The sequence below is a fragment of the Nannospalax galili genome, unplaced genomic scaffold (genome assembly GCF_000622305.1).
Source record: "Nannospalax galili isolate Female #2095 unplaced genomic scaffold, S.galili_v1.0 scaffold128, whole genome shotgun sequence".
NCBI lineage: Eukaryota > Metazoa > Chordata > Mammalia > Rodentia > Spalacidae > Nannospalax > Nannospalax galili.
Window position 1 is genome coordinate 4,155,676 of NW_008360322.1, and position 9,902 is coordinate 4,165,577.

Sequence of the window (9,902 nt, forward strand, 5' to 3'; positions counted from 1 at the left end):
CCTATTGGCAATTTGGGTAACCTCCTCAGAAGATGTTGTGATAAGAATAGGAAGTAGGACTTGACTAGGCAGTTAGAGTAAAAAGACCCCAAAGAAAAGTAGCAAATTTCTTGGCTAAAACTTACAATGCCCTTGGGCCTGTTAGCAACATACTCTGTTCCAAAGGCCAAAAATTTCAAGAATATTTGGGAGCTTTTATCTAATCCTTAAAAGATTTTAGGGCTACCTCTTCAGAGGCAGGAATGTTAGAGTAGCCAAAAATTTGACCAAAACACCTTATATGCATGTGTGAAATTCAATAAAGTTTTTGTAAAAATTTAAAAAAGTAAATTTGTTTTGATCCTCACAGTCTTCTAGAACAAGCCACACAGTTTCTGTTTTCCACATGTATGAAGGAAGTAACTCTATTTTTCTAATCTTCAGGCATGAAGTCTGGGTCTACACAATCCCTAGAAGTGAAAGGGCTATGTGCCAATCATAACAAAGTTAGGTTAATTAGACTGTATTTTGTGCAATGACACATAATTATTAGCTATTTTTTTTCTTCATATTGAAGGTGATGTAATACTAGGAAATCTCTTTAGAAGTCGCCAATATTATTAAAGCCTGTTTTAAGCAGTGAATAAAATGATGAGTTAAAAAAAGAAGTCTTGTATTATTCCCAGGACCTTGGGAAGTCATGGGTCTGGCATTTGCCACAGTTCACTGGAAAGAGAGGCTGTCTATGAGTTTAAATGTACGTATTTAGAAGGCAATTCAACACCAGGTCCATTTAGCTAAACAACAGAATCCCCCTCCATGACTCATGACCCCCACCTCCACGAGCTTTTGAGTGGATATATAGTAACCAGATATGAATTCTCTATTGTGGTGTGGGCCTCAAATCCAACCTGAAATCCAGAAATCTAGAACGAGGCCATTGGGACTATGATGGCTCAAGTGATGGGGGACAGTAGAACATAGGTAATATGAAGGTAAAGAGGGGGACTATCAGTGGTGGGGAAGTACAAGCTGCGAGGGGGTGAGAGACTAGGAACATGAAGGGACTGGGGGGATGGGGATTAACTGAAGGAGGTACAGAAAAAAAGCCATATGGAAACCTACTATCTTACAACAAAATAAATATAATTCATCAAAAAAAAAAAAAAGGCATTGAAAAAGCGATACCCTGTATGCTGGAAAAATTTCCTCCTAGAAGCCATGGATTATTCAACAAAACCCCCATTGCCATGTGTGGGGCACCTGTATGCACTGTTGGTCAGAGGCCCTAGAGACTCCCCAAACAATACAGTCTCTTGCTATTCCTCCTGGTTCCTCACCAGAACTAGATGGTAAGACCCTATTGCTAAAGACATCAGGCATGTGGTTGCATGATATAAAGAAGGCAAGCAGGACCTGTGCTGGCAGCATCCTCCCCGCCTGCTAGCTTTCATGTGGCAGCTTCCTCCCTGCTGGCTAGCTTTTATAGAGCCAAAAGGTGCTATGCAGGCTGCTGGGGGCAGAGGCATCAACAGTCTTATCCAGCCGTGAACTCTACACACTATGATACAAATCTGCCAGGCAAGGTGCACCCACTTGTGCAATACTGGCACAACTGGTATGGGGGTAGAAATTCTTACTTTTTATGCTTTCATCCATAAGGGACTGCAGATAAAACATGTTTTTAATATAACAAATAACCTACCCCCACTTCCAACATAAACTTTTTTTTTCTTCTTTAGTGTTGGATGTGGTGGCTAGGCCTAAAGCAGAAAGTCAAGAGCTAATGGTATTTTATTTGCTGATTTAAAGTCAGTGTTGCTCTTACTGATGAATAGTTTTGGTAGAAAATTAACTGCCTTATAAAGTCACTGCCCCAAACCACTGCCTGAAAGCACAGTACATTTATTAGTGTGAAGCTATCTTAGGCTCACACACTCTTGACGATATAGGTTATTTAATAATAATTTGTGAGTTCTTTAATATAATTATTTTAAAACTGGGTTCTTCATCATAAGTAAGAGGCTTAAAAAGTAAAGCCTCAGGGCTGGAGAGATGACTCAGTGGTTAAGAGCACTGGCTATTCTTGCAGTGAACCCTGGTTTGGTTCCCAGTACCCAAATGGTGGCTAATGACCATCTATATAACTCTAGTTCCAAGGGATCTGATGCCCTCCTCTGGCCTTTGAGGGCACTGTATGCATATGGTACACTTACATACAGCAGGTAAAACACTCATATACACAGAAAATAAATACAATAAATAAAGCCTCTACCACAGATTGCTGATTAAAAAGAAATAATTGAGATAAGTCTTAGAATCTACAAATTTCTGAATTTATTAAAATAATGTGTAGATATCTTTAGAAATAACCAGTTCAAAACCATATCAACTATGACAGATTTATACGTTTACAGTGGAACCTCCACTTCCACCCAAGACAGAGTAGTAGGGATGGAATTTATGTTCCTCCTGAAAAACTAAAACTTAAAATATACAGACCACTAGCTACCGAGATATTGTGTATCATGCAATGGAAAGTGACCCCTGTGAGACAAAATAAAAATAAGGCAAGCAACTGTGCTTCTCCTTTGAGACCATGCAGAGAAAAGAGATTCAGGGAGAGAGCGAAGGAAGTTTCCAGGTTGATTGCATAGGTCAAAGTGTCAGACGACAAGGTCACACTTCTTATTGTTCAAAAGGGTAGAAGAAAGATTAAACATGTTCAGTTTAGGTAGAAAATATAGACTCGGCTTTTACATGTGAAAGTGTCTGAGATGAGACAGTGTTAGCAGTAAATTAGAGACTAGAGAAAAATGATTAGTAAGCATTAAGAGATAGCAACAGATGCTCCAGCTCTGTAAGACTAAAAGTAAAGAGGTTATTTTTGAAATTGAAAAGGACATTGATGGGCTGCGGGACAGTTTTCAGGATGATAATCTATAAATAATTGGAGTTTAAAAGGTGGGAAGAAGGGCATTAAGAAGAAAATTGAAATGCTAAAATATTTCCCAATTTGATAAAAAAAAAAAAATGTAAACCTCAAGCTCCAAGAACAAGAAACAAACTTCGGAAACAATAGCTTACACTTGGAGTCAAGGGAAGTGATGGCAGAGTTCTCATCAGAAATGCAGTAGAGTACAGACGAGGCATTTTCAGCACTGAAACACACCACCCTGAATTCCACATGCAATGATAATGTATTTAGAAGACCACATTAAAGAGTACAGATGAAGTAAATATGGCAAACACTGTTCAGATTCTTGCTGGATATATTCAAGTTTTGAATTTGTAGCAAAACAAGAGTCATAAACTCAGACTTTGTCACTCGAGAATGTTCTAATTTTTTTCCACCTAACATGAAAATTGGCAGTAGGAAATTCAGTAATAAAGAAAGGGAAGTCACTGGCACAGGTGAAGTGGGGGCATCCTGGACCCAGGCCTGGGAAAGTCTGGGAAGGACATGGGCTGGGCAGGAGGGAAGGAATGTGGAAGTGGTGGTCTAGACAGGCATGAAGGGAACTGAGAGAGGCTGGTGGCCTGCTACTACTACCTCCAGATGTGGAAAGAGGGACCCCACACTTTCTCTCTACCTGAGGAGGAATCTGGCCATTTTCTGGGCCACAGCCCAGGTATGACAGATCCTGTAATTCCCTGCCTCAGCCCACTCTAGGGCCTACATAAGCTTTTCCCTGGGGCCTTTTCAGACTGTGCTGCCAGAGTGTGCAGCAGTAGGTCCAATTTCTAAGAAAAAAAAGCAGCTGAGCCTCTGTGTAGGGCACAGGGTGTGGACAAAGGAACTAGGACTACTCTTAAAGAGGTTAGGAGGTTACTCAAGGTATAGGAAGAGGCAGGCTGGCTGTGGGCTGGGCACTCCAACGCAGAGATCTCTAAAAAAATGGGAACCTGCCTTTCCAGCCTCATGTTCTTTGAGGCAACAGAAAGGTGACATTAGTGGGTGCAGCAGGCTCAGCATGGGTGGGATGTATGCATTGGGAAAGGGTTGCATACATGCAGGCAAAGAGGAGACTGAACAGGTGTAAAAGATCCCCACTCCCTAAGACAAAGTGGCTATCCTTCGTGACTACAGGATGCCAGAGCTGGCAAGCCTCCAGGCTAGGGAGCAATCTTTTCCAGATCATGGCCTGGAGTAGAAAATGCAATTAACTATAGGTTTGTTGTTATTCAGCTCTTTGGTGTGACTTGCTAGTTTTCATTTTTCTATGCTGTCATTTATTAAGATGTGCTTGTCAAATTAGGAAAATGGAAAATAATTTGCTAATGTGCCTTGTAAGTTTTAAACATTTAGACATGTGGTATATAGGGTGGTCCTAGGACCTGCTTCTGGAAGGATAGCAGAGAGACTCTAAGGTCTAAGACAAACAGACTTTTGGCTTACCTCCTGTCAGTGTTCAGTGGTATTAAGGTTAAAGGAGAGGTTGCTAGGTATATATAAAGAGACAGTGCTTCAGGCATAAAGAACATCTAGGACTTTCAGCATATGGCAGAGCAGTAAACATGTATGTGGGGACAGGTGGAGGGTACAGAGGAGTCACTGACATCAGTTGAATGAAGGAGGCCTATGACTGGAGCAAAGAGGCCATGGTGTTGGGGGATGCAAAATCAGAAGCAGTCAGCAACCTACCTTGAAAGGCTCTGCTCGACCAGCAGTAGACACTTCAGGAAGCAAGACCAGAGCAAGACCAGAGTAGCAACATGTGCAGAAGCTCCCTGACTCCCACCTAGAGTCATATGTTATACAGCAAGGTGGGAAAAAAGACACTGGATATCAGAAGAGATTGAGTTTGTTTGCTAACAAATTTAAATGGTCCCCTCTCTAAACTCCCACAAATGAATAAATGAAGACTGAGCATACTTGAGGGAAAAAAACTGTTGTATTTCTTTGTGTATTTGAGCACTCACTAAAATTTCAACCTGCTACCCCAGACAATCATATGAGCTTTTAGGGGGTGGGGGTGAAAAAAAAATCACATTATCGAATTATTTTGAGTTTACTCCTGAGTAAACCCTATCTTTTGAAAAATAAAAGACTTGCAAATAGTTACAGGGTCCTTGTTGCTTCTCTTATTCAAGATGCTTGTCCTAAATTTTGAATTTGAGTATGCATCACAATCACTGGGAAGCCTTGTGAAAACACATCTAGTCCTTCCCATAGCTCCTATTCACCAGGTCTAAACTGGAGCTAGAGAATCTGCATTTTATAAGAAATTCCAGGTCATGCCAGTGCTTCTGCTTGCAAACCACACTTTGAAAACCTGTGTTCTAAGACCTGTATTAATAGACAATTTTCGGTTTCACTCATAAGTGTACAAAATCTGCATTCAATCAGTATCACACAAACAGAATTTGCTTCTACAAGGGAGTACCATTATTCTCCCACCAGAATGAACTCTAACACTGATAAAATCCAGTGGAGCAGATGCTATGAACAAGGATGAATACCCACCCAGTTGGTGAATTACTTGTGCACTGTTTGTGTAGGGCAATCTGGCAATAAGAATCAATTTTTTTTTTTCCTTTTTGAGACAGTTTCCCTGTAGCCCCGGTTGGCCTGGAACTTATGTACCCCAGGCTGGCCTCCACCTCACAGAGATCTTCCCATCTCTACCTCCAGAGTGCTGGGATTAAAGGCATGCACCACCATGCACAGCAAGAACCAGTATTTTTTTTAGGCGCACATCTTTGGTCCACAAATTTCCTTCTTAGGAAATCTTGTAAAAATCCATGATGCTTACAGCAACAACTGTGAGCTAGAAACAACCTGAGTATCCCTCAATATAAAAAGTACCAAAGTTTGGGTTGAGGGTGGACCTCAGTTAGCAGAGTGCTTGCCTTCATGCATAAGGCCCTGGGTTTGATCCCTAGCACTACATTTACTGGGCATGGCGGTATGTGCCTGTAATCCTAGCACTCTGGAGGTGGAGGCAGGAGGATCAGAAGTTCAAAGTCAACTTTAGCTACATAAATAGTTTGAGGTTTGTCTGGGATATGTGAGAAAATAAATAAATAAAGCAAGTATTGAGTTATAAAAGATACTGTCCAAATAACTACATGACCATGTCTGTAATTTAACCATTGCAGCCTTCACAGCCATGCTCTGCTTAAAAAAAAACCCTGCAACTACATATCCTTTATGGATATAGTCTACTGTGGTACTCATCTGATGGTGGGAATCTACTGTATTCTAGGAAGCTACTCATGCATTTATCAAATCGATTATCTTAGTCATTATTTTCTCTACTCCTTGGAGAATGATAAAGCTCTCTCAGTCTCTTGACTTGCTCCTGCAGAATTAGATGAAAGGGAGACTGGCCGTGAGCCTAAGCCAAATGACCCTCACTATCATTTCAGTTTTACATGCCTTTCATGCTTCCAAATACTTTTTTGTGGTGTCAATCAGGTGCCAGTGCCCCACTAAGCACATGCTCTACCATTGAGCTACATCCCTAGCCCTCATGTATTAACTTTAAAACTTTATTTTGAACGATATAGACCTACAGAAGTCCCATACCTCTCACCACCTTCCCCAGTGAAGAGATGTAAGGGGAGTACGTTATCATCAGTTAGTTCAGAAATGCCACATACACCTTTAACAGCAATTTTTAATTCAGTTAGACCTTTAATGAATGAAATTAGGTAGAACAACAACAAAAAAAAGAACGAAAAAAAATAAATAAAAAGAAAAGAGGGGAGAGGATGGGCATAAAAACCTCTGTAAAAGAAATGTTGCAGACTGAAAGAACACACATGTCCAAGAAGACAGAGCATGTGCTCTACTGGTGGTACCATCACTGATAATATACCCACTCTCAGTCACTCTGAGAGTCATTTGGAGCTCAGATTTTTATGTTGCAAAATGAGGACAAGGAACTAAGCACTAATGTCTTTTCCAATGCCAGAATTTCGAGTTATATGAGCAGATAGTATTTTATTATCAGGAGACTGCTTTCTGATCATATTTAAAATCTCAGTGACAAGGCAAAAGTTGAACTAGCATGACTTCCTAAAAGCAGTCTGGTGAAAGCTTCCAGTATCTAAAATGTGCAAACTTTTGTCCCAGCAATTCCACATTAATAAATTTAGCTTAAAGAAGCACAAATGAGCAACAATACATCCAAGAATCTTATAGCAGGGGCTGGAGAGATGGCTCAGTGGTTAAGAGCATTTGCTGCTCTTGCAGAGGACCTAGATTTGGTTCCTAGCACCCACAAGGTGGCTAACAATCATCTGTAATTCTAGTCCCAGGGGATCCAACTCCCTCTTCTGTGGGCACTGAACACATGAGGTACACTTAAATGTATGCAGGCAAAACACTTATAAATATAAAAGAAAAATAAATTTTTAAAAATTTTAAAAGAATCTTATAGCAACATAGTCATAATTATGAACAAGGCACATATAATGACACTTAGGTAATAGTATACATCTGTTAAAATATGGATATTAGAAGACATTCTTAACATACCAAATAGCCAAAATTACATTATAGAATATATAGTATCTATTGTACAGTATAAAATGCAAAGTTTCAGGATGGATGAAGCTACATCTTCCACAAGAATATGGAAATATGTTGAGTGTTTAAACACAGGGCATTCCAATAGAATTTAAAGTTCACTTTCTCACCAATTTCAGATATCACCTTTATTGTACTAATAAGCCAATGAGACCACTTCTGAATTTCTCGTTTCACTGGACTAATACCAAATTTGTAGTTCATTTGGCAGTATTATAAATGTTACCATGTCTTTTAAGTTTTTAAAAGTACTGCACTGCATAAATGTGTTGTAATCAGTGCCTTTCTTATCAATTTATAAAAGCAGTGCTGTAAGGTCCTTCAAACGTATCATTACCGATTTGCACATAAGCTCAACTTATAGATATGGAGTGGCTTGAGCAAAGAGTGCATGTTTTGAATTCTGATAGTTTTTGCCAATGAGATTCTAGAGTGTGTTCTGATACTTACTAGGGCTGGTCTCCTCTCACTCTTTTCCAGTTTTCATGGTTATTCTAATACATTCTCTCAAATGAAAATAAACATTGTTATCTATTGCAACAGCAGTAAATTTACAAATTAACCTACGGAGAAAACTATATTTTGATGCTGTCTTCCTATTAGCAATCCGGTGTATCCTTGTTCAAGCCTAATTTTTCTTTCAAGAGTTCTCTTTTTAAAAGATTTTTGGATATAGGTTTTAGATATGTCTTATTACCAAGTTTCTGTTTTTGCAATCACAAAGGGGGTCTTGAGAGGTATGTCTTCTAAATGTTTATATTTGTGTACATATATATGAAGTCTTTTTTTTACTAACTATTTTTATTGAATTGTAATTATACATACAGAACAGTGCACAAACCATTATTGTACAGCTTAGTAAATAGTCATAAAATGAATGCACCTATGTAACCAGCACCTAGGTCATGAAAGAACACTGTGAGCACCACAGAGCCCCCTTGTTTTCTTTCCCAGGGCCAAAGAGGCCAAGTAAAAAATAATGCATACAATACGGTTCCACTTATATAAAGCTTAAAACCAGACAAACCTAGTTGGTGGTGAATTAAGTTGTGATAGTACTTATATTTGGGAAGGGGAAAGTGGCTGAAAGAGGGTGATGTCTGACAATATACATGAACTTGGCCTGATTTGAATCTCAACTGAATGAAATCTGTATGCACCTGTGTCTTGTGACGACTACTCTTACTTGTATGTGAATTGTGGTTGATTGCTATTTTACTAGGTTCTTTTATGGTTTGGTTTTTCAACAAATTCCTTTGGGTTTTTAAAGTGTATAATCATTATCTGCCAACAGCTTTACTTCTGATTCATGTTTTTGCTCTAACTTCCTTGGTTAAAATTTCCAACATGGTGTTAAGTAGTAGAGGAGACAGTAAGCAGAGTCTCGTTTTGACTGTTGTTGGAAAGCCTCTTTGGTTTCAACATTAAGATGCTTGCCTCTGGTACAATGTTAATAAATTATTTATTAGCTTCTAATTATTCCACATGAATGCTTTTAAAAAATGTTTAATTCTATCATGTCTTTTCTTTAACAATTAATATACTGTCTGAAATTGAATTATCCTTGCATTCCTATAATAAACTCAACTGAGTCATTATTACCTCTTCCAAATGCTACTAGATTGTTTGCTATCAAATCATTAAATCTTTTGTATTGATATTTATGTATGCGTGTTTGTATCTGCATGTGTGTGGAGGCCTGAGGTCAACCTCAGGTGTCATTCTTCAGGAGCTGTCCACAAAATTTATTATTATTAGGGCTGGGCATAGTGGTGCACACCTTTAATTCCAGCATTCAGGAGGCAAAGGCAGGGGCAGGTGGAGCTCTGTGAGTTTGAGGCCAGCCAGGGCTACACAGTGAGACCATGTATTTAAAAAAAAAAAAATGTGTGTCTGTATACACTCACATGCATGTGCATGTCTATGAGTGGGCATTTTCATGGGTGCTGATGATCAAACTTTACTGATGAAGCCATATCCCTAGCCTGTGCTGATATTTTTTTTTTTTCTGTTTGGTATTTTTGAGACAGGTCTCCCTGTAGCCCTAGCTGGCCTAGAACTCACTATGTAGGCCAGGCTGGCCTCAATCTCACAGAGATCCACCTGCCTCTGCCTCCCAAGTGGTGAGATTAAACGCATGTGACACCATGTCCCTGTGTTGATATTTTTAAGTGTGACTATAATTTTCTTTTCGGTACAACCTTTGTTGGGTTTTTGAGTCAATGCTATTTACTAATGTAACAAAATAAATTTGGATTCTTCTTTCTTTTTTGTAGTAATTTAAGAATCAAGATCCCTTTTCTGGTCTCTGGGATTTATTTATTTTTTTAAATATTTTATTATTGGGGCTGGAGAGATGGCTCAGTGGTTAAGAGCACTGACTGCT